This window comes from Notechis scutatus, chromosome 1 (assembly GCF_049901735.1).
Source record: "Notechis scutatus isolate UNSWTSFEM ecotype Mainland chromosome 1, rNotScu1.2, whole genome shotgun sequence".
NCBI lineage: Eukaryota > Metazoa > Chordata > Lepidosauria > Squamata > Elapidae > Notechis > Notechis scutatus.
Genome location: NC_142009.1, coordinates 126,334,759 through 126,360,966, shown reverse-complemented (window position 1 = coordinate 126,360,966; position 26,208 = coordinate 126,334,759). Strand labels below are relative to the sequence as shown.

At 37.4% G+C, this 26,208-nt stretch overlaps 1 protein-coding gene and 1 long non-coding RNA gene across 10 annotated transcripts in view; one reads left to right on the top strand and one right to left on the bottom strand.

The window, feature by feature from the left end:
* Positions 1-24,983, top strand: part of LOC148132980 (uncharacterized) — a 156,713-nt gene extending 131,730 nt beyond the window's left edge. For 2 of the 3 annotated variants that reach the window (XR_015745618.1, XR_015745620.1), the window contains exons 6-7: positions 12,329-12,399; positions 24,422-24,983. This is a non-coding gene — a long non-coding RNA (uncharacterized LOC148132980). Of the gene's footprint in view, positions 1-12,311; positions 12,400-14,571; positions 14,738-15,083; positions 15,489-24,421 lie in introns of those variants that run through there. The other variant, XR_015745619.1, reaches the window with a different exon arrangement.
* The window catches only part of KHDRBS2 (KH RNA binding domain containing, signal transduction associated 2), a 451,754-nt gene that overhangs the window by 10,809 nt on the left and 414,737 nt on the right, over positions 1-26,208 (bottom strand). For 2 of the 7 annotated variants that reach the window (XM_087945319.1, XM_087945358.1), the window contains 2 exons: positions 22,957-25,464; positions 590-736 (listed from right to left, as the gene is read on the bottom strand). The gene's annotated coding sequence lies outside the window, so the exon portion shown is untranslated. Of the gene's footprint in view, positions 1-589; positions 737-853; positions 932-22,956; positions 25,465-26,208 lie in introns of all 7 variants that reach the window. The other 5 variants (XM_087945344.1, XM_087945325.1, XM_087945334.1 and 2 more) reach the window with 5 other exon arrangements.

Here is a 26,208-nt window from a genome sequence, read left to right as displayed (position 1 = left end):
TTTATTTTTCATGTGGTATCCTCCTTATTCAAAAGTGCATGGGTATGGGGTGCATTAAAATGAGTAAAATAGCAGATGTGGAATTGTGATCTAATCCTCTCCTTTTGCATATGAACGTGTCACCATCGTACACACACGTAAAAGGAGCATTTTACACTCAGCATTTTACAGATTTTGCTGCCCCCTGAATGTATCCAGAGATATGCACTAGGTAAACCCCCTTTTCCCCTTTTGCTTTGCATACCTTGTAAAGATAAGTGGAAACAGCCCTGAGATACTGGTCAAAGAGATGCCGCGTATGGAAAGGTGGGATAAGGGAGCGCATAACCCATAGCTGCGTAATGGGTGGAGCAATAGTCTTGGAAGGGAAGGAATCAATTATCCCTAATTAATCTGGCTTAAAAGTGATGGAAGGAGTTCTATACTTTCAGACTTGCAAGATTCTGTTAATGTAGATTTACAGTAAAGTAGAATTAGCTTATCTGGCCATACTTCTTGCCTGGTCTACCTGGTAAAATAGGCACACCTAAAGAAGAAATAGAAAAGCAATGCATAGAATCTCAGTCAGGCAAATGCAGAAAAGACTGACCTACATCATATTCGTCATCTTCTTTCAAATAATGTGTAAGATAATCTTAAAGAATCAACAACCCAGCAAAGACTGGATATACTGGAGATTATATGCAAAATGTTGTCTTCTTTGATATTGGACTTAGGAGTGAAGATTGGTGGCCTCCTGTAAAGAAATGATATAATATCTCTTTCAATATTTTCTTTTCTCTGTTTAAGTGCAATCACTCTCTCAGACGACACATCTGTCCCATGTGTCAAGTACCTATTTTTCATGCCCCACCTTCCAGGGTGATAGAATGTGTGTAGAGGCAGCAGTGCCACGTTGGGAGCTAGGCAAAGTCAGCCTCAGATAACAGTCCTTGAAGGATGGCAACACAGAAATCACTGATGTATCTTTTATCATATCAGAGGGCAGATTGAAAAAAAAACACAAAAGTTTAAATCTGACAATGGAAATGATTTCTTAGAAACGTTGGAGAATCCCTTGCCCAAGATGCTCAAAATTATTATTATTTTCTCCCCAAGTTAATTGTTTTACTCAAGGGTGGCATTCTACCAGTTCGGACTGGTTCTATAGAACTGGTTGTTATGATTCTGTGCAGTTCAGAGAACTGGCAAATCGTGCCCCTGGCTGGTCCCGCACCTCTCTGCCTTCCCCCCCAGTCAGTCCTTATTGCGCATGCGTGACATTGCGCACATGGCCACCACTGCTGACTGCGTTCTTCCCTGCCCAGTCACTCCTTAAGGTATTTCTTTTTCCTTCCAACGATCAGCTGTTCCAAGATCAGCTGTGCCAATATCCCTTTTGCTATCTTACTGCGTCACCCAGGAGGCTTCCCTGAGGTCCAGGAGGTAAAAAAGGGCGCATGGGAGGGTGCTGCGCCCTCCCCCCCGGTACTCCTTTTTTTCCCTTCTTAGGCCTCAGGGAAGCCTTCTGGGAGCAAAAATGCCCACCCAGTCACATGACCATGCCCACCTAGCCACATCCACAGAACCAGTTGTTAAAAAAATGGAATCCCACCCCTGGTTTTACTGCATCATAAAATGCAAAGGGTACATGATAGAATAACTGAGTATAATGGCATTTATACAATAGAAATTAGACATTTTTTTAAAAAACTATAATGATTTAGATTACTTAAACTTTTAAAGTTGTATCAGTGTTCGGTATGATTTCTAAAATTTAATGAACCTATAGTTGATTAAGTATGGCATTGCTAATACCAGTTGCAAAATACATTTTGTACTGTTTATTTATTGTGATTTATAAATGAAAGGAAAAAAGAAAAAAGAAGGATTTGGTTAGAAAAAATAGATAGGTATTTAATTGTTTTTTTTTAATTGTGAGAAAGGTTTTTGTTTGAACTTAATATTAAATGCTGGACTGTTTATTTATTGTGATTTATAAATGAAAGAGGAAAAAGGAAAAAGAAGGAATTGCTTGGAAAAAAGAGATAGGTATTTAATTTCTAACTTTCCCCTTCTTTACATTCTGATGTGCAGTGTTTATAAACATTTAGACCCCTTAAAAACCATAATGTAAGTATTTGCTTTTTCCTTGCTATGTAATACAGTATATTATGTATAAGGAACCGTTCTTGTTTGAATTTGGTTTAAATTTCTGTTGTGGATAGATGCTGTTAGTTTTGCCATTGTTGCATGTTCTTAAATCCTTAAGTTACCAATCAAATATTGTCATTGTTCTATCTATCTTTCAAAGTTGGGTAATGGTTATTTTCATAACCATGACCATATATCTCCAAAAAAAAAATGTGTTTCTTGTTAATATAGTCTGGAGTTATACCTAGGAAAAAAAACACACACTTGTGATTTCATTTCAAATTTGATTTCTAAATTCTTAAACTGAGCAGAGGTTAGATCTGATGAATGTCTGCTTCTGTAGGCACAGTGGTTAGAATGCAGTATTGCAGGCTGATTTTGCCCACAGCACGGAGTTCAATTCTGACTGGCTCAAGGTTAACTCAGCCTTCCATTCTTCCCAGGTCGGTATAATGAGGAGCCAGATTATTGGGTGCAATATGCTGACTGTGTAAACCACTTAAAGGGGGCTGTAAAACACTATGGGAGGGGGTCTATTGCTACTGCTATTCTTACTCTAATTCTGGTATACAAAATTTGGATTAAAGCATTCACTGTCTGGATCTTTTTATATTTATTCTTCTTTATTTAAACAATAATGCTTTGCTCTTGCAATTTAATAGGCATTAATTAGAGTGGTTTCCAACAGTTAAAAAGAAAGTAAAACAACAGAGAGAAAGCTTGCTAGAATATGTGGGTGTTCACGTGCATGTTTCGACCACTAATGGGAGGAAAGTAATTTAAAGAAAATGTTAATTTAACTTTTGGCTTAGCCCTGTCTTTCATCATCTCCAGCCATGCCTCTCCTTTTCTGATATAACTACAAGAAAGATCTATGAACAGCCCGTGAAGTAAGCCCACTAATTTCCTCATTGAATTTCCCCTTAAAACATTCCACATTTTAAACAAAAGATAAACCCTTTTCATCTATGTATATCTATGGCTAGGTATAAGAGAAAGATTCTACAATCAAATCCTAGGAATGCTAGATAGTAATAGCTATTACTTGGACATACTGAATGTGCAGAATTACTATTAATGTTTCATTCTAAGTCCAATCAATTTATAAAATATAGCACAAATTATTCTGCTAACTGAAGTTCTTAAATCAGACAACATAGAAGTACTTCTCTTTAATAATATGTACATGATCAGATTAACAGAATTGGAAAGGAACTTGGAGGTCATCTAGTCCAACCCGTGGTTCAAACAGGAGAGTCTATACCAGGGGTCTTCAAACTTGACAGGTTTAAGACTTGTGGACTTCAGCTCTCAGAATTCCTCTTCCAGTCATGTTAGCTCAGAAATTTTGGGAGTCCACAAGTCTTAAACTTGGCAAGTTCAAAGACCCTTGGTCTATACCATTTGAGACAAATGGCTATCCAGTCTCTTCTTAAAAACCTCCACAACTTCTGAAGGCAACCCATTCCACTGGTTGATTGTTTTCAACGTTAGTATAAATTTCTAGGTTGCTTCTCTCCTTGATTAGTTTCCATCCATTGTTTCTTGTCTTGCCTTCTGATGCTTTGGAATATAGATTGACACCTTCTTCTCTGTGGCAGCCCCTCAATCATAAAATATTTTTTAAAAAAATACAATTTGTGTATCCTTCAGAACACCCACAATGAGTTTCCTAAAGGGACCAGTGGTAAGTCTGGACTTGTCAAAGATTATGAAAAGGCCTTTAGATAAAGATGATAGATTTTGCTTTAATTAATATAAGATGGGAATATATTCTTGAACAGTTTGAGGAATTTCTCCCAGCAAATTCCTCATCTGAACTGGCTCCAGGTCAATAGCCTATTGGAGCACCAGATGGACTCAATGTGAATTGGTGGTGATCCAATAGTGGTTGGATGAACAAGGAATGGATGGGTATGACAGTCTCCATCTCTGTCTCTCTTTCTCACACATAAACACACAGAGAAAAACAGACTGACTTTTGCTCTCGTTTTCTTTCTTAACATATTTTTGCTTCTCCCTAAGCAAGCAGGGTGTGGGTGAAGCAGAAACAGCTTTTATCAATAGTCTGAACCAATTTCCTTCAGAGGGCTTTTTGAAATTATGCCAAAACTACAAGTAACTTTAGAGTTACAGATTCACACATTGAGTCAGATTTAAAAAAAAAAATAGCTCACACTGATACTAATAAAAGCATGCATTATGACAAACTAATTGTTGCATATATGGGACATTTTTTTTCTGAGCAGGTCATCTTGTTGACAGATCTGGGCAGATTTGAGAGAGGAATAAATCACAATGACTCCTGACCAGATTGAAATATCCTGAGGTTTTAGTAGAGATGCAAAATTTAAAGATGAACATAGATACAGTCTGTGTACATCCGCAAAACTATATGTTATCTTTTAACAATTTCTCATAAAACCATAGAAAAGCAGGTCCATTCTAGAGCCACTTAACATTCTTTAAAATGTGGTAGGATTGATACACATAGAAGAAGCAGTTTTGCTTTCAAATGTTATTTGAGTATTGTTTTTTAACATGTCATTGATACATATTTTTAACTGAATCTCTTCGTTTGAAATTTTATATTTGCCATTCTTTTCTATTTCATTACACCTGAAACAAAACCATCCCATTCTAGGTTGCCATCATTTTTTCCTATGAAAGCCAAAGAGAACATTGGGATTCAGACTGATCGTTCATATTTGAATGAAATGAAAAATAATTACATTAATATAATTATGTGACATAATTATAATACTTTATTTGGAAGATACAAGTGAAATAACATAGGTATTATTTTTTCTAAATAAATGCTTAAATTAAATGTCCTATACATGAAACACAAGATAGGATCTTTAATTTGTTGGATGCTTTCACATCGAGAGTTCTAATGTTATAATTTTAGAGAAATTGTCTCCAGCTGAATGTATGAATTTTGGCAGCACGATATCCTATCCTATTGCTTACTAAAGTGGATGGGAACTAAATTAGTTGTAGAATCAAACTATTTCAGGGTATCAGTTTGGGAAACTGTTCTAAACATAATGGACTTTTCTTAACATTCTTGCACGTGAAAGTTTTAATAGTGCCACTTTTGATTTTGCTACTCTTACTGTCTCTAAACTGCTTATTCTGAGTATACTTAGCATAACTAAGACTTTCTGCTGTAAGCATGTCAAAGCATATTCTTAGACACATCGTTAGTTAGAAGGACGTGGTCATCTTAAGCAGATGAACCTGAGGCTGATGAAAAGATAGCAGATGGGCCATTAGCTGTATTATCTCTGGAAACAATCTGTTGGCCACGTTTATGGAAATTTTCCATATTTTTATATGAATTTTTGCTGAAACCCCTTTGAACTTGGCCTAATTTTTTGGTTACCTTGATCATGACATGAACATTTATTTTATATTTCTTTGGCTTCTTGGATTTTAGAGATTTTTCTTATTTGTTTTGATATTATTATTTTCATAAATGACAATTTAAAAGCTATGTAGGATAAGTTACCTACAAATACATTCATAGCCTTTCAAAACAATGGTCAGAATTTTTCTTGTTTGTCTATATATATATATATATATATATATATATATATATATATATATAACACACACACACACACACACACACACACACACATATACATATACATATACATATACACATATACATATACACATATACACATATACACATACACGCACCACGCACGCACACACACACACACACACATATATATATACACACATATATATATATACACACACATACATACATACATATATATATATATATATTTCTGAGGTATATATATAGTATATATATATATATATATATATTTATATATATATATATATATATATATATATATATATATATATATATATATATATATATATATATATATATAGTATTCAGCTTTGTTCGGGTATTTTCCCACGTTTTGGCAGAAACTCATCTGCCATCATCAAGCTTCTGTATTGTGTTCGTCTGTGAGTCAGACTTTCACAGCTCTTTCTGTTTTAAATTTGGGGCTAGCCTCGTGCTGTGCCAGAATGGTTTTTTCTTCATCCTGATTGGTTGGGAGTCTTGGTCTGTGTTTATTGGTCTTGGAGTTTGCTGAGTTCTGCTTGATTGGTGTTTCTAATATCTTCTGTCTGTTTTGTGGCAAATATATATATATATATATATATATTTGAAATTTTGTGTTGCCAAATACAGCACACCGGTGCCTGATTATGTAAAAGGGATTTATATGTACAGATAATCTTTGAGTTGCGAATGTAACACAGCCTTCCAATTACATTTGGAACCCGAAGATTCGTAGGATTGAATGAAGTAACTTGAACATGATCACTCCTTTCTTTGCCCACACATTTGCTAATCGAATGCATGGGTCATTAAATGCATTAAGATATCTCAGGGTGGGGAAAGCCTAGTGCTTCTGATCACCCAAGGCCTCCCCAAACTCACTCAGATATCTCATGCTTCCCCCCACCATCCTACCTGACCGGGTCACTTATCTTACTTAGATCTTGATGATCAATGGAGCTGTCTCCTCTTCAGCCTCTCTGCTGCAGTTTTATCTTGAGCAAGCAAGGCCCCCATTCACAATGGCAAAGGGCTTTCCTCAAGGCCTTTACCACCATAAACGGAAGCCTGGAGGGATGTGTGTGCCCCTCCTGGGCTCCATTCTCCATTCTCAGCAGCAAAGACCTTGAGGAAAGGCCTTTGCCATTGTAAAAGGAGGCCTGGAGGGACATGCATCCCTCCCAGGCTCAATCCTTGATGGCAAAGGCCTTGAGGAAAGTCCTTTGATGCTGTAAATGGAGGCCCTGAGAGATGCACGTCCACCTCCTGGCCTCCATTCTCAGCAGCAAAGGCTGTGAGGAAAGGCCTTTGTCACTGTAGACAGAGGCCCTGAAGCCTCCATTCACTAAAGATCTTAAAGACCAAAAGAGGCCAAGAAACTGAAGGCTCTTCACAAAGTGAGTCTCCCCAGTCCCAGTCTTTGTGGCCACCTTGCGGGAGGGTTGTGTGGAAATAGGCAGGGTGGACGTTGCAGTGCACTGGTGCTATTTTACCAGTTCGGCCCTGTTCTGGCATACTGGTAGCGCCAAAGATCAGCTGAGACCGAACCGGTTCTCTCTGACGAGCTGCTGTTGGGCCTACCCACCTGCCTGGGTTCCCATACTGACCTTTATTCCCTGCTTTTGAAGTGCAGCTGCTTTGTGTAGCACTGCAGATTGCCGCACGTCAGCTGCTGAATCTACAGGGAGAATTCAGGATTGCAGGAGGTGAGTAGGAAAGCCTCTGCGCGTGCGCAAAATGAGCGTTTGGCACACACGCACGCAAAATGTGTGCACCTGCAAAGAGTGCCCTCCAAGCCACACCCACTGAACCGGTGGTAAACCACTTTGAAACCCACCACTGTTGCAGTGCCTCTGTGATTGTTCTTAAGAGTGAACGACTGCCATGGTGCTGCAACATTTGTAACTTCAGGATTCTTGCAAGTGCTGGGGGGGGGGGGGTTATGTTGTAACTTCAAATGGTCACTAAGTGAACTATTGTAACTCGAGAATTACCTATAATGAGGGATCAGGTGCAAGTAGCACATTCAAAACCAGTTAGAACATTAGAATACTTGATGCAGTCATGCTTACATAGGATTTATAACTTATATACTTTAGACTGACTGATACAGCTTGGTGTTTTGATCTGGAATTAAATATTTGGAAAGGTGCTTTACATAATTACAATTACAGAAAAGAGGACTCATTGTCACTGGGATACTATTTTTTGGGGGAAAAATTATGTATCACAGTGGCTATCCTTGTAATGGTTTAATGAAACTGTTGGATTTATTTTTTGATTCAGATCTGACTTCATTTGAGGCAATTGCCAATATACATATGCCTTTACCTCCAAGCCTACTTCATTTTGGTAAACTTCACCATGTCTATCCCTTTCTGCTACTGTATTATTCATATAACTTATACATATTTATTTATTATTCTTACTATTTATATAAGCTACCTTATAGGGGAGATAAACAGCATAAAAATTTAATAAATAAATAAATTATTATGGTTTTTAGATTTTTTTTTTTGGGGTGGGTGGGTGTCTGTTTTTATTGGCTGTTTTATTTATTGTTGTGTCCCGACAGTTCTTTGGGGGAAGATGCCCAGCTACTGATAAAGAAATAAATTTACAAAAAGTAAATTTCATAAAGACAAACTAGACAAACTATCTCATTATTTCTTGTATGGAAAAATGCAAATAATTATTCTATATTGATAAAATAATTAAGGAATCAGGCTTAGTTTGAACTGGGCCTGGCTGAGTTCTAGAAATTAATGCCTGGGAAATTCAAGTTGTTGACAGCATCAAGTCCATAGTGGAGCAGTTAAACAGCTGAGGGCCCACTGGCTTTCTTCTTTGTCCATAAAAGACCACAGTGGAAGCAAATGAAGATTGTAGAAACTGTGAAGTGCCCAAGCAATCTTTTCTATATTTTTGTTTTATTATTTTTTTAAAAAAAACCTCAATGAACTTACAGCAGTAGCGAACTTCCTAACCAATAGTATCAACACTTTTAATTGTGCCCATGTCAATGGTGAGATGGTTGCAAACCAGGAAACTTTGAAATCAAAAGTTAAGATCACATCTGGATGTAATATATTAATACTTAATATTGCACACTCAGAAAAAAAAGTTTGATCAAAATTATAAAGAGGAGACTTAGAATAGGCCCCTTTTAATGAAGGGATGAGACCTTCCTAGGGAAGTGCCCAAATAGTTATCCCTTTCATCTGCATTTTGTCAAATGAGTACCTTGCTTGTAATCGAGCGAGCATTTGAGTGACAGGTAGATCTATGAATTGCCACAGCCCACGGACAATGCATACTTCTTGGATAAGCAATTTTTAAAAATTATTCTATATAATGGAGCAAAAAAGAAAATGTTGCCAGAAAAATGAATAGATTAGATCTGCTTGAAACTTGCTCTCTGCCTGATCTTTTTCTAAAATTAAATATGTAAATATATTAAAAATAAATAAATAAGACAGTGCCTTGATTAAGATCAATTTTGATGATAGGAGAGTGAAGGGATTAGTTCTGTTTGTTCTCCTGGATGAGAAAAGTGATTCTCATTTATTAAACAAAACATAATCCAGATTTAATATCATAACTATTGTTTACAGTAATTTAAAATCCCCCCCCCAAATTGCTGCCTTTTTATTAAAATGACAGTGATAATAACAATGGGACAAAACAACAAAATGGGATTCAGCAAGCAAAAGAAAATGTGGCAGAATATACATATATGATCACAAAGAGAAACACCAACATTTCAAATAAGCGTGCTCAAGTTTACTTCCCAGAATGTTATTTTTCCCTTTTTTCAAAAATACAAAATTTAACTTGTTTTTCTCTCTTAAAAAGTATTGCCAAAGCAGCGTTCTATGGATGGAGCTAATCTAGAAGAGCCGTGGTGGCTCAGTGGTTAGAGTACAGTACTGCAGGCTTCTTCTGCTGACTACTGATTGCCAGCAGTTCAGCAGTTCAAGTCCCACCAGCTCAAAGTTAACTCAGCCTTCCATCCTTCCAAGGTCGGTAAAACGAGGACCCAGATTGTTGGGGGAAATATGCTGACTTTGTAAACCACTTAGAGAGGGCTGTAAAAGCACTGTGAAGGAATATATAAGTCTAAATGCTATTGCTATTAGGAAAAGTTTGGAAATATAGTAATGAAATAGTGTTTGGAATAAGATCTGAATAAAAGTCTTTGCTGAGTTTAAGTGCCAAATCATCCTTGCGGATAAGCTAATGCATTGCTATGGGCTACAGAACTATTTAAACTTTTATAACTTGCGGGGGCGGGATTTCATTGGCTTAGAGATGCTGATTAGCTTCAGTATTTATGGTATTAGAAGCTGGTCTTTTAGTCTCCTGAAGCCATGTCACAGTAGAGGGTACATAGTGCCTCAAGGGAAAACAAAACCAGTCCTCTGCTAGGCAAACTCTGCACTTAAACTCCAGAACACGGAAAGAATCACTACATGGGTTCAATACAATGATGGGATTCAACATTTTTTACTACTGGTTCTGTGGGCATGGCTTGGTAGGCATGGAAGGGGAAGGATACTGTAAAATCTCCAGTCAGAGGAGGTATTTGCTGGTTCTCTGAACTATTCAAAATTTTCACTACCAGTTCTCCAGAACTGGTCAGAACTTGCTGAATACCACCTCTGGTTCAATAGGAGCTTTTATGCAGTTTCTCAGGTCAAAAGCAAACACAACTTTCCCTACAATTGCAATAGGAGGAGACTACAAAGCCCCAGAAAAAGAAACCACTGCTTTAAGGCATTTCAGAGGAAGCTAGGTTTTCCTCCTGCATAACCTGAAGTAGGGGGTTGTCACCTTTGTTGTAAACTGTGGTAATTTTCAGTACTTTTGCTGCTGAAATTAGCACAGAGAAGGTGATTTGAGGATTGTGATGATCATATGCCTGGTAGTTAAGTTTGGGAAGTCCTCTCAGAAAAATATGGTGACCCCTAGAAATATGGAGTGAACCTCCTGGAGAATCATTGACCTTCAGCATCTGTTCCTTTAAATCTAAACTGAGCAGGATTTAAAGCATCCAAGCAGGGGTGTCAAATTGGCGGCCTACGGCTGGATGCATCACGCACAGGCCACACCCACCCGTTCCGCAAAGGCCAAAAACATCACAATATGTCACAATGCGTGACATGACGCGATCGATTTTGATACCATGTTCTATAGTATAAAAGAGAAAAGGAAAGTTTGTAATGCACGTGGCCTCTATTTACTTTTCCTAAGTTTGTGTGTGTGATTGTGCTTTTCCTACAGTGTTTGTATTTGGAACCTGCCACTTCAATTCAGTCTGATATTGCAATTCCTGAACTTGTATTTAGTAGATAAGCTCCACCCTATTTAGTTTTCTAAATGCTTAATATTTAAGGATGTTCCTGCAGAGAAGAATAGAAATCTGGGATGTCTACTTTTTTTCAGTAAGTTCTTAACATAGTTGTTAAAAATCATTGTAACTTGGCTGGGTTGTGTGATGACTGGAATGGTAGGTAGTGATTTTTGGTTTAAAATGAGGCATAACTGGTATTAGGAAAAGCAGAACACTTTATTTTGAAGCTCACATAACACTACACAACTAGAATTGCCGGAATTTACCCTAACATCATACAATATACGGGCAATGAACTTTTAGAGCTCTTATAAAATGATTTAAAAAGGAATTCACACCTAATATATTTACTAGTCCTGTTAATTAAGTCAAGGAGCAAAATAATGATAGCTTATGTAAATTTTGTGTTTTTAAAGAAATTGTCAAGTTATTTTAATCTTAAACCTGCTACCCTGAATCCCAAGGATTTTTTCTGAATGTTTTGATTGCTCAGTGTTGTATCATGCAGACTATTTCTGCCTGATGATCCATGAGGAGCAAAAATCAAGGTGCTATAAATTGAAACATTCAAAATCAGTTTTCAATTTCCTTCCCTTTTTAGAGGCTCCAGGCATGTCTCTGGAATGGATGATCAAGAGCACAAAATGGAGAGAATGTTCAAAAACCTTATCCTTGTTAACGGATTAAAACTTATTCATAGAATAAGCAATGTGTGCATGGTCACATGTTTGTCTTTAACAATTGTTTTCAGGGGCTGTCACAGAGAAGAAGGAGTCAACTTATTCTCCAAAGTGTCAGAGGTCAGGACAAGAAGTAACAAATAGAAACTTATCAAAGAGAGAGATCCAATCCAGAATTAAGGAGAAATTTCTTGTCAGTGAGAAAAATTAGTCAGTGGAATGACTTGCCTCCAGAAATTGTGGATGCTCCAACCCCGGAGGATTTAAGAGGAGATTTGTATGGAATAGAGAAGATCTATTGCCATGGGAAGGGGGTTGGGGTAGAAGACCTCCAAGGTCCCATCTAACCCTATTATTCTATGTTCTGTGTTCTCCAGTAAAAGCAGAGTGCAGTGAACAGTTGCAGAACTGTTATCTCTGGGCAGTACTACAGTCATGTCTGTCCGTCCGTCTGTCCGTCCATATGTCCATCCATTTATCCATTTATTTATTGAATTTATTTGCTGTCCATCTTGCCACAAAGTGACTCTTGTGTTTTTCTTTCCAGCTCACTTCTGGAAGCAGAAGTGATTCTACGGATGAAACTGGCTGGAGCCACTAACCAGAGGGAAGTAAGATGCAGCAGGATCCTTTTGGTAATAGTACTTTTACTGTTAAATAAGACCCATCTGAATGAACATGGGACAGTCTTCTTGTATCCATTTATCTGCTTTGCTCTCAGAAGTGCTTCTGGATAAGCAAGGCAGGATTCAGGTGCCATTCAGGAAGAGGGTAAAGGAGTGCTAGAAGCACCAGTGGAGTGAAAACACCTGTTTGCCTTCTTATTTATTTAGAAAATTTAACGGCTGCCCATCTTACCTCAGAGAAACTGTGGGTAGCTAATAATAATAACAATGCTTGCTACTTCTGAAGAAAGTCCTAAAACAGCAAAAGAGGGGAATCCCAGTTTGTTTTTATCTTCTTATCTGTATTTCTAAGGTCAACTATATGGGTCAACTCCATATAGTTGTGATGAACTATATTATTTTAAGAGAGAATTCACCATATATATCACTCTTATATTTACAAAATTACTCCAAACATTCCAATTTGGCTGTTCCTGCTTTTCTAAAATAGAAGTTTCCAAGCAGAATTTTAAAAGCCATTAAAAAACAGCAACCCTATTAGCACTCACAACCTATTTTATTAATGGATATAACCGCATAATTTGAATGAGAATACCTATGTCTATATAGGACAGTGTAAGAGGGTAGAAGAATAATTTCCTTTATAAATTATCAAAAGGAAAAGAAATAAGGCTATAATACCAAGGAAAGGCGGCTTAAAACATTTTTAAAAAGAATCCATTTATATACAGATAGTCCTTGTTTTACAATCATTCATTTAGTGACTGTTCAAAGTTATAATGACATTGAAAAAAAGAACTTATGACCATCTTCACACTTATGACCATTGCAGAATCCCCAGGATTGTGTGATCAAAATTCAGATGCTTGGCAACTGACTCATATTTATGATGCTTGCTGTCTCCCAGGGCAGAGGTCTCCAACCTTGGCAACTCTAAGCCTGGAGGACTTCAACTCCCAGAATTCCTGGCTGGGGAATTCTGGGAGTTGAAGTTCTCCAGGTTTAAAGTTGCCAAGGTTGGAGACCCCGGTCCCAGGGTCTTGTCATCCATCACCTTTTGTGACCTTCCCAGCCAGCTTCCGACAAGCAAATTCAGTGGGGGAAACTAGATTTACTTACCAAATGCACAATTCCCTTAACAACCGCAGTGGTTTCCTTAACAACTGTGGCAAAAAATGTCATAAAATGGGGCACAAGTCACTTAACAACTGCCTTGCTTAACCACGGAAATTTTGGACTGAGTTGTAGTGGTAAGTCAAGGACTATCTGTGATCATGCACTTCTTCAGAAATCAGTCTGACTAGAAAAGGATGCATGATTCAAATTTTACTGTTATTTGCCGGTCAGCCATTTCATTATCCAAGAGACTCTTCTTCATTTGGAAGATGGATTTATGTGTCTGTGGGCAAATAATTCTGGGTCATCATTTCAAGTTAGTCCTAGTCACTACAAAAAGATGGCAGAATTCTAAACAGGTAAACACTGACTGTACCATATATTCCCCCAAACTAGAAAATAAACATAATGGGCTTGGCTGCTCACTCCAAAACACTCTCGTGCATGACATTTTGAAAAAAGAGGAAAAAAGAAAGGAATCTCTAAATTCAATTTACAAAGCTGTGGACTAATTTACTTCAGTATTACCCAAAATTCATAGGGTTCAATTCTTCCCTGTTGGGGTTTATTGTTTTGCTGATATTCTTTGTAGTACTGATGTTTTTCTCAAGCTGAATTTTAAGGGGGCATCTGCATTAGAACCCTAGCTATTAGAAGGTGATTGAACTTCTTCCTCTTGAAAAATAAATGTAAACTAAAAATTATACCAAAGCAAAAACCCAAATGACTCAGGGTGTTTTACATAATAAAAAGTCAGAACAGAAAGATGTTCCTGAAAAGATAACATATAATAAAAGAAAATTATGACAAACTAAATCGTACAAACCACCTACCCACTATTGAAGGAAATAGCCCTGTGTTCAATGCCTATGGAACATCAGCAGGGTGGAATGTTATTGAATTAATGTCTACACCAGGGGTCTCTAACTTTGGCAATTTTAAGACTTGTGAGTTTCAACTCCCAGAATTCCCCAGCTGGCATTGAAATGGTCTTAAAGTATGACATCACATTTATAAGATAATTGATCTTCTATTTGTTGGCATCAATTATTCTCTTACATACAGATCAACCACCTCCACAAATAGGATGAGATAAAACGAAGAGCTTTACATCCCTTTCCTTCTTCCTTTAAAAAGGAGCTGTGCTGGAGCAGTGGTTAGAACCTCTGCCCACAACCTGGAATTTGATCCTGACAGGCTCTATGTTGACTCAGCCTTCCATCCTTCCAAGGTGGATAAAATGAAGAGCCAGATTGTTGGGGGCAATGTGCTGATTCCGTAAACCGCATAGAGAGAGCTGTAAAGCATTGTGAAGCGGTATATAAGTTTAAGTGCTATTGCTATTACTTTAAGAATATAAAATAGAAGTAGAGGAAATAGAGGTGGAACAAGAAGTGGGAAAGCTGTACCCCACCCCCCAAAAAAAAACAACACAAAAAACAAACCCTGAAGCAAACCCAAACCCAAAGGGCAACAAGGACCTTCTTTTGCCAGTGAATGTTCCTAAAATTCTGAATATAAGATAAAGGACTATTCACATGATTTATTTGAACATGTTTGTGTTGTCCCCAATTCAGATCTGAGCCTGGTGCTGAAGCCAATGATGAACGCCAGACATGAGGTGCAGGTTTTCTGATTGCTTTTTATTGGAGCACTCCAAGGAAAAGGGCTCCTGGTCAAAATGCCAAGAGGATTAAGTAAATTTTATACATTTTTCACAACAAGAGAAGGCGGGACAAAGCACAATAACAAGAAATATCATCTAATAAACATTTTAGTAATAATTCTACAATTTATTCTATTGGTCTCTAACTGTCCCTATTCCTAGGTCTTGGCTAATGAAATCCCTAGGAGTTATCTAATGTTCATTTGATTTGCTGCAGGGCAATCTCTATTTCTAACTTTTAGCTAAGGTATGCAAGTTGGCTAGCTTGTATTACTTTTATCAGCTTTCCAATTAGCCAAGATTGTTACAACAGTTACATCTGCATATCTTCTGTGGATAAGGATTCTTTGTTCTTGCCAGGCAGACATCATAATTACAGGATTCCTGATTTACTTTGAAGTGTGTGCCATGACCTGGCTTAATTTTAGTAGATGGCCCAACATTTGTACATGTTATTTAAAAAGTTATATTATGACAAATTCACTGAACATCTAGATAATAAATACAACAATAAACACTGTCTAAACCCACAGAAAATAAAAAGCTGTACTATACAGGCACCTAGGCTACATGATCTAAAATACTTAGAAGGCTTGAATAAAGAAAAAGTTAATTCTCTTTTCCTCCTGGAAAACTCTCCTGTAATTGAAGTGCCACTGCCACTAATGCTCACTTTGTTTTACCTCATTTAACGAAGAAGTGCTTAAGCTCATGATAGATTTATACAGGAGAAAGTGTTTAAATCCCAGATTTAGTTACTTTCATTTAATAATCTTGTGGTTCTAATTAGATTGACTACAATTTCTGAATTGTTTTTATAGGTACAACACATAGTAATGTTAGAACTTCTAGTTTCTGAAAAAGGTTAAGAAAAAAACATGAACCTCTGAAAAATAGCAATTATATTCTTTTTTTTTTTTTGTAACTTTTATTTGAGTTTTCACAAAGAGAAAAAAAAATACAAATAAAACATCTTTTTTGAAAGTAGTGTAATCCTGGGTTACATTTCTTCGTACAGACACAAATTCAGGTTCATGCTCATTTTTATATTCTATTCCATATCTTATTACTATTTTACATTTTCTACATAGCTTCTCCCCTCTTTTAATTTTCTCAATTTTATTTTAATTATCTCATCTCAATTCAAATCATTGTATTTATATTTTTTGTCTGTCCTGTTTCAATTATCTATTATCTTTTCTCATAAAACAAAATTTCTCCTGTAGTTACTGATTGGAATATGACGCCTTTATATCTTTTCCCTAAAGTTGCAACATTCAATATAATACATAACTTCCATTCGGATTCTGCTTGGTACATTCTTAAAATACACACTGTATTCTTAAAAAAAGAAAAAATTATAAATGTATATAATTAAAACAACATTCCATTCCAATTCAATTCTATCATTAATATTAATATTCATTAAAGTCTTAACATCTTTAACATTACTTTTCAATTAAATATCATACTTCTATGGGAACAATTATAAGCTTTCCATAGTTAATTCTCCCCCCCTTCACTTATATTTTATAAAACATTAACTAATTAAAATGTTCCCGTTCCTTCCTAATTCAATTTTCTCATTTATTTTATTTCACTTATTTTATTCACAAACATTTCACTAAATTACACTAACTATTTTATCCCTCATTTTAATCATACGTTGTTTCCAATTTTCTAAAGTTATTTCTATTACTAATATAACAATACAATCTTATGTACCTTTACAGAATCCCTTTTTCAGTTAGATTTTCACCCATTATCTCTAAATAGGTCCTGTTTCTCTATATCTTGCTCCAGTCCTTTGTAACTTCTTTTCCTTTCCTTCTTCCCTCTCTTCTTCTCTCTCTCCTTTTTACCCCCTTGTCTCTCTACCTCTATTTCTCTCTTCTGTATTCCCCTTTTCTGTTGCTTTCCAGTATTATACTTATTTTTTGAATTATTTTTCTTTTCTTTGGTTGTTTTTTTAAGTCTTAAATTCTCCATTCTCTTTCCCCCCTTTCCTTTTTCTTCCCCACATAAAATTGTTTGTTCATTAAAGATGGCTTCTTCTTTGTCCCAGTCTTCTTGTTCTGCAGTCGTTTCTTGTTGTTTCTCACAGTTCCAAATCTCCATTTCTAAGAATTGAAAAATGAAGCCAAAAGAACCCTTCCCTTCTTGTGCATCTTCTTTGTACTTTTTAAGTTCCATTTTCAATTCATCCAGAAGTGGTGCCATTGTATAAATTTTTAAACAACCACCCGATTGATTTTAGTCATTCAAATATAATAACCAAGAATCCAAAGATCACCAAATAATCCAAATACATGCAAGCTGTTTCTTTTTTGCTCTTTTTTTTCCACTTTCTCTTCCTGGGGTTACTATTTAGTTGCAAAGTTTCAGTTAAAATGTCGAGGCTATCCACAAAATAGATTACGTTTCGTCTGTGCAAGAAGGGTGGAGCTAGCGCGCATCTTTGATCTGTGCGTCCCGCTCAGTCTGCATCTAGTCGTGCTAGTGGGAGGTTCGTATCGTTGCCTGTTATTCACAGCAAACGTTTGAAATGTGTGCTGCAATTGAAAATCCTCGGTTGTGAGGTGCGATCAGTGATAAGGTTTTTGTTGGCAAAAACCATAAACCGATTGAAATTTTTCGCCAACTGTGTGAAGTGTACGGGACAACATCATCACTGAAGGTGAGTGCGCCAATGGTGCATTAAGTTTAAAATGGCGAACTACGGCACTCGAGAAGTCCTGAATGCTTTCAAGTGGGAGATTTTCTTCATCCGCCCTACAGCCCGATCTTGCACCAAGCGACTACCACTTGTTTCCGAGGATGAAGACCTGGCTTGGAACACAGCGCTTTGACGCCTGAGATTTGAGCCAGTCAGTCACGCCCGCCCGCAGTTCCGCATCGTCATCAAAGCGCTGTGTTCTAAGCCAGGTCTTCATCCTCAGAAACAAGTGGTAGTTGCTTGGTGCAAGATCAGGGCTGTAGGGCGGATGAGGAAAAATCTCCCACTTGAAAGCATTCAGGACTTCTCGAGTGCCGTAGTTCGGCCATTTTTAAACTTAATACACCATTGGCGCACTCCACCTTCAGTGATGATGTTGTCCCCGTACACTTCACACAGTTGCCGAAAAATTTCAATCGGTTTATGTTTTTTTGCCAACAAAAACCTTATCACTGATCGCACCTCACAACTCGAGGGATTTTCAATTGCAGCACACTTTTCAAATGTTTGCTGTGAAATAACGGGCAACGATACGAACCTCCCACTAGCATGACTAGATGCAGACTGAGCGGCGGACGCACAGACCAAAGGTGGCCACGCTAGCTCCACTCCTTCTTGCTACAGACAAAAACGTAATCTATTTTGTGGATAGCCCTCGTATCTTTTAGAAGTCTTGTTGAAGTTTTACTGTAGATTCTTTTTAATTCCAGGCAGTCTCCTCCCTCTTCCAGATCCTGCCCTTATTCTTTTTCTCTCCCTTCCTGCTTATGAAAAAGAGAATTTTTAATGTCCAGAAATCTTTATTATCCCTTTGGCATTTTGTTTTATTTTCAGCTTAATTGCCTATTGATGTCAAAGCGGATTTTTCCGATTTCTTATTTAAGTCTCTTAGTTGTCAGTATAGGGAAGGAGAGAGAAGAAAAAAAAGCCAAACCTTTCCCTTTTCACTTTCTTTCACTGCTTCTGACTCTTTTTTGGGAGCGATGTTATTTTTTGTAAGTTTAAATTCCAGGGTACCTTAGTTTTTGCTTTTACAATTTAACCCGGTCAGCCAAAACTTTCACTTCTTATCTTCCTCCGGCACATTCTTTTCCGGTCGAGTTCTCCTTTGTGGTGGCCATTTCTGACCACCGCTGCAACCGCCTTCGGGAAAGGGAGTAATGGCCAGCTGAGAAGGAGAGATGCGGCTCTCCTCAACCCTGCTGGCGGTCTCCCCCCTCTTCACCACCTCTATGGGGTGGCTTAGCCCCGAAACCAGCCGGCTCGAGGCACTCCAGCGGCAAGCCCAGACAGAAACCGCGCACGATCGCAGATATCTGTCTGTCGCCGAAGCCCTTCAAACCGGAAGAAAAAAATATATGAACCTCTGAAAAATAGTAATTATATTCTATTTAATCTGTACCCTTTTATGGAAATCTGAACCCAAAATATCTTGTCTAGCTTGTCTTCCAAGTACAGCTTCTGTCCTCCTGAATTATATTTCAATGATAGGAAAATATCTGTATGCTTACTATAGGAAACAAGCCTACAAATCATCACTAATATATAACTATAATCAAAGCAGGGAAACTCTTGTATTCAAAACTTGTGAAAAAGAAATAATAGCGTGCATACACATTTACATAATTAGTTATGTTCTAATAAGAACAATTATTCTGTATTCTTGGTCTTTAGCATCTCAATGCAGAAAGGCATGCTGTAGACATGGCTCAGTTTATTCTATTAACCTGACTAGGGATTTACTGATTTAAGAGTGTTCATGCTTTCTGAACTTTAGGCATGGTGTTTTCCTAGAATGACAAGATGAATTGTTTGAGGTGAAAGGTGATTTGGGAATATTCACCGAGAAAGCAGTTTTCCAATGCCTTAAGATTTGAGTAGGTAATACAGTACAATAGACTTTAAAGTCACTGAGCAATCTTTCTGTTAATAATATATATGATTGAAAAAAAATAGCATTTTATGTCAATCTTCTGGTACATCAATAGATTTATCAAATTAGATAAGACAAAACTGACACCAATAATTTATGTGCAATAACATTGTCTTACTGGGGGTGGGGGGGGGGAATCTCAGTAAAAGCATGGTTTTATTATTTGCAATGTATTTATTTATTTAGCGTGTGGCTTTTATTTGCAAATAGTGTCAGGTCCTACAGTTTCCTCCAATTATTTTGTATCTGTGTCTTTCTTAGACTGTATTTAACCCAGAATCTGATTGATGCAGTTAATTTTTCAGTCTAATATGACTTTTTGTGATCATATCTAATGATAATTTTTAAAGATATCTTTACTTCTTTCATAATATGTTACATGGTAACTAAAGGATTGTCCCTAATGTAACAATCTTTGTAAAACCATGCTTCTGAATAAAACTGGAAAATACACTTAATTTATCTAACCCAGTAAAATTTTTGCACAATTAAGATTGTGAACCATCTGGAAGCTGATTAATTATTCTACCTTCTAATTCATGTTTCAATTTACTGATTAAAGTCTGCCTTCCCCAGTCTGAGACCATCCAGATAGGTCGGGACTAGAACACCCTAAATTGCCTGCCAGCATGAGGGGGAAAAATTAATTAATTGAGATTCTGGGAAAAGACAAAATGCCACATTAGGAAAGGGATTAAAAGTGAAACTGCCAATATTGCAGTACAATCTGCCTTTAAGTCAGTGTTGACTCCTGGCAGCTTTCTTAGCAAGGCTTGCTACTGCTTCTTTCCTAGGGCAGGGAGAGAGCTTTGTGCCCAAGGTGGGATTAGAACTCACACTCTCCTAGTTTCTAGCCAGATGCCTTAAACCAGGGATCCCCAACCTTTTCGACGCCGCGGCCCGGTTCCGGCGCGTCAGCTGGGCGCCATGGCCCGGTTCGGCGTCAGCTGGGCGCCGCCATCTTTTTTGACGAAAAATCACTTCCGGTGACGTCACGGAAGTGATTTTCGTCAAAAAGCGGCGCAGCGCTTGGTGAGCTTTTCGGGTAGAAATGGCTTTCTACCCGGAAAAGCTCACCAAGCGCTGGCGCCACCATCTTTTTGACGAAAAATTGCTTTTTTACCAAAAAGATGGCGGCGCCCAGCAACCAGCGGCCCGGTAAGGCTTGTTCCGCGGCCCGGTACCGGTCCGCGGACCGGCGGTTGGGGACCCTGCCTTAAACACTTGACTAGGGGTGTCAAACTCAAGGCCTATGGACCAAATCTGGCCTGAGTGTTAGTTAGATCTGGCCTGTGGGGAAACAGCAAAAGACCAACCTGCGGTGCCTCTGCTAGCAAAAATGAACCTTGGGAGGGCTCTGGGGCTCCATTTTTGGCCATGATGGCCTCCTGCACCCTCTGCCAGTGAAAATGGAGCTCGGGGAGGAATGTGTGTGGCCTGTCCAGGCTCTGTTTTCACTGGCAGAGAGCTAGAAAAACAAACTAAAACCAAAACAAAAGGATAAATGTTTCTCCTTTTGCATTTGAGCATGCAAGAAGGGACAGGAAAGGATAAAGGGAAAGAGGGGGGGAAAAGAAGGAAAGATGGAAAGAGAGCAAGGAAGAAAAACTAAGGAAAGAGGGGAAGGGAAAAAAAGGAGAATGAAGAGGGAAGGAAAAAGAAGAGAAGGAAGGAAGGAGATTATAATGAGAGTGAGAGTGGGTCCGAGGGAAGTCCTACCTTAGCACTTGACCACCACAGGTGACCCCAACATGAGTGACGTTGAGCTGGCCATGCCCACCCTGGCCACACCCACCCCAGCCACACACACCTTGCCCCCCCTGAGGTCAAACACAACCCTGATGTGGCCCTCAATGAAATCAAATTTGACACCCCTGCACTAGACTAACCTGGCTCTCACTTCTTTCTACATTCAAAAAAAGACTGAATTAGAGCTGGAAAATGTGCAGAAGAGGACAACCAAAATGATCAGGACTCACGAGAAAATCTTAAACCATTGATTAGTCTTTTAGCTTCGGGGGAGGGGGGAGGGAACAAAGGAGGAATATGATCATGGTACAAAACATGATTGGCAAGGAGATTCCCTCAAATCAGCAAAAAGCATCCAGTGAAGCCGGCTGAAAAGAGATTAATAAGAGACAAAGAAAACACACCATGCAAAGATAGTCTACAGAATTCCTCCCACGAAGTATGATAGTAGTGTGTCTTTTTGAAAAAGGATATTAGATGAATTCATAGAGGACAGTTCAGTTGAAACTCAACATCTTTTTCCATGCCAGTGACAAGGGGAAAATAGTGAAAGAGGAATGAATATGTTTCCAACTCCTGCTTGCCAGCACCTCAGAGGCATCTGATTAGCAGGATTAGAAACAATATGTTGTACTAAGATGAGCCCTGGTCTGATCCAGCACTTTGATCCAGCCTTACATTATTTATTTGTTGTTATATATTGTATTTATCCATCAAATTTAGATGAATTAGATGAGCCCATCTCAATCACATACAATTATCTTTTACAATATGGCCAATCAGCTCTTAACTGCACATTTTAACATTAATTGTTTAAAATATACATTTATGTTAGAAAAATGCAAGGGACATTGCATTGGAAGAAAGCTAAGGATTATCGATACAGCAGTCTTGTGGCAGGTAGTTTTCTGAGGCACTAGAGGCTTTTTAAAAACTGAGTCATTGATACCCAAATTAATCTCACGGTTCAATTTAACCTAGATTAAATAAAATATAAATTAGATGCTATTTTGATGTGGGTAGGACGTAGCAAAATAACATAACTAGGTAGCTCTTTCCCCTCTTTTAAGAAAGTTACCTTTAAATTAAAAAAAATCAATCTGAATATTTATTTTTCATTTTTGCAAAATGTATTTTGTTTTCAAAATCCCTTTAGGAATTTTCTATAGGTCTCAAAGCAGTATTCAGATATACAAACAATGTGTATATGGGCATACTGTATATGTATAAATTACTTTGCCCAAATCGCCAAGATCAGTAGTGTCAATGCATATGCTTGATAATCTGATTTGAGTCCCAACTCAAAAAGAGTTACCCCGACAAAAAGTGAGTCAATCTAATCCTTATTGAAATGTTCTCTTCTTCTAGATAAGAAGGTTGCCCTACCTTGGTTTTTTCTTTGTTCTTGTTAAATGTGTGGTTTGTATAAGCCAAAGTCCATTCCAAAGTTCATGTAGTTCACTGGAAACAACAATGACCCTATGAATGAAATGAGATAGTAACTCAGTGAATATCAGATGCTAAAAGAGTCACCTTTAACAAAGTATTTGCTAAACTGCTTCTCGTTATTCATTTTAAAAGGATCTTCGATTCTAATCATGACAAATGTTTTCTTAATATTAGAATTGCAATCATTGATCTACTGCAGAATTATATCCAACAGATATTTGCAGATGGTCCTTCTTCCAATCAATTTAGAAGACTAGATTGTTTTTGTCCGAGCAGTAAAATTGCACCACATGACTTGGACCAGAGAGTTAAAGTTTAGCAACCAACTATACTTTGGGTTTGTCCCATTGCCAGCTCTCTAGAATAAGACAATGGTTTTAGGGTAGACAATTTTCAGAGTTTTGAAATAAAGTTGAGATTACTATGTTTGGAAAAAACAAAATCTTGTGAATGTATGTCTTAAGGGGTGGGGGGAATTCTATTATCCCTGAGGGCCAAACAGGGGAACTTCCAGTTATGAATAGACCAGAAGTCAAAATGGCATAAATTCACCAACCAATGCTTTTAAGCAGAGAAAAAGGCTGTGTTTTTCTTGGGGAAGTGGAAGAAAATGTCTTTTTGTACTGCTAGGTGTCATGTCTTACTGGGTTATGCTTTGAATTTGTGATGTATCTCATTTGTCCTCACAACAAATCCATGTGAGTATTAAATAATATGCAAGTGAGAAAGAAAACCATACACTGAGTCCAGAGTGGAGTTCAGAGCATTAAGATCACATTTTGTGGTTGGTGCTATGGTGAACCAATACATATATTGGTTTGATTTGTGGCAAAGTAAAATATTTCAAATGCGTACAAGGAAGTGAAAGAGATGTTTCTCTACTGCTGCTATTTTTCCACTATTAGATAGCTTCTCCTTTCATGCAGAACAAAGGTAAGATGTAACCGACTCAGTTAGACATCTATGTAAAGTAAATTTCAGGGCAATCTAGCATGTTCTAGAATCCTCTGCTACATACAAAGGATTCAATTATGAAAAGAGCTTTTTCAACCATTTGGGCAATATGGGAAGAATTGCCAAAGGGTGAAAATTTGAAATTGCCTAAAATTTAGACCATTCTTTTGCTAGAAATATATATGTAGTCACTATATCAGTATGAGGACTTACCCCAGGGCCCATGATATGGTTGCTTATAACTGAATCATGAACTGTGGAAAACACATTCTCTTTGTGAATTTCAGCAATGTTAACTTCAGCTGTCAACGTGTGGCCTAAATGACTCAAAAATATCTATACACGTCTTTCTTTTGTGATAAATAGCACTTCTAGTTATTGACATTTTGCAGAATTGTGTACTGTATTAATTCTCTGTAGCTATATTCTTCCATTTTTTTTCTCCCAGAAATACTATGAGAAGAAGGTATAAGAAAAACTGAAAGCTCCTCTTGGCCCTTTGACTTCTAGAACAAAGCATGCACAAAAAGTTGTATCTGAATATAAAATCTGTCAGCAGGTGTGAGAGAGCAATCAATTCTCCTAGTTCAAAAGCTGGTACCTTGCCAACCTGAGATGGCTTCACCTGCAAAGTGGAAGAAGATGAATCAATAAATGAAAGAAATCTATCTTATATAAAATAAAATCTAACACAAATACAGGCTAACCCTCTCAGTCCTGAAAGTCATAGACTGAATTTTGAAAATCAGTCATGTCTTTCTGCTCTTAATGGATGGTGTACTTGTAAAAAATATATGTGTTGATTTTGAAAAGAAATGTTCCAATCTTTAAAAGAAAAATAACTCAATACATTGCATTCATTACCATCCTGTGGCTTCTTGGACACCAGAAATAGCTTGCTAGATAGACAAGCACAAAAACCAATACCACGTAGTTCTGTCTCTTTTCTTTTTAGAATAGTTTTTGTTGTATCACGTCTTGGAGGCTATCGATATTTGCTAGACGAGGACCCAAGTTTACATTGCAAACTGATCATTTTTACACTAAAGGAAATCCCACTTTGATCAATGGGGGGTGACATCCAAGAAAGAATGGATAAAACTATTACCTTGGAATTGGGACAAAGTAAAATTGTTTAGTATCAGTGGCAATATTTCCACAAAGTCAACACAACCCTCACAATTATTGGAAGAAAAGAATCTGTTGGTTCCCTGGTGGTCTCTGAGCCTAGTGGTTTTCTTACAGATGTTTCATTACCCAACTAAGTAACATCATCAGTCAGCACTGATGAGGTTACCTAGCTGGATGATGAAATGTCTGCAAGAAAACCACTAAGCTCAGAGAGCACCACGGATCCCACAGTTCAACCCCTGAGCTACAAATATTCTCGTCTGTCAGAAAAGCATCTGTTTTCATTGATTGACTGTATTTCTTGCTTACCTGGGCATTATGTAACAGTCTTCTAGTTTGCTGTCCAGTATGTTCAGATCCCTGAAACAGTGAGACAGAATATTCAGTGTGACAGATGCCAACCTAACCAAGCCCACATCAATAAACACAGCTGAATCAACAGAGAAAATGCATGTTTGAGAGACTAGTCAAGAAAGTTAGCATGCAACTCCAGCTGCAAAAAATCTTATATGGGCTTACAAATTGAACAGCCACCAGCTTTTCTCATCAAAAAAGTAAACCAATTACATTGACAAAAAGCCACTGGAAATAAAAAAATTGCATTTAAGATTGCCTATGATAAAATTCTTCCTTTTTGTCATAGAAATGTAGGTTATATATTCACTGTTAGCAAGAGTTGCATTACTATTATTGTTAATTTTAGTTCTGTTTATTGCCTCAAGGGTTATATATTGTAACATAATTTTGTTGCCACTAGTTAATGTTAATTAGATGTTTTAATAGCCTATAATACCTATTTGTTAAGTTTTGGCAGGTTTACTTTTTTAACTATCAGTAACTTAATCACTTGGAATATTTAACATTGCTGTTGCATACTCAAAATTACAGTTACTATTATTGTTACCTGTTTAACGTTTAGTCATCCTTTGAGTCCTGCGACATATTTCGTTAATAATCATCAGCCATCAAGTCTGATATTCTCAAAAGAAATAACAGCCCTCTATAAACTGCCTTCAAGGGAGGTGATAATTAGCACTGAAAATTACAAATAGAGTTTTTGAAGTTGAATAGCAACAACTGGGCAGTGACACTGATGATTGGACT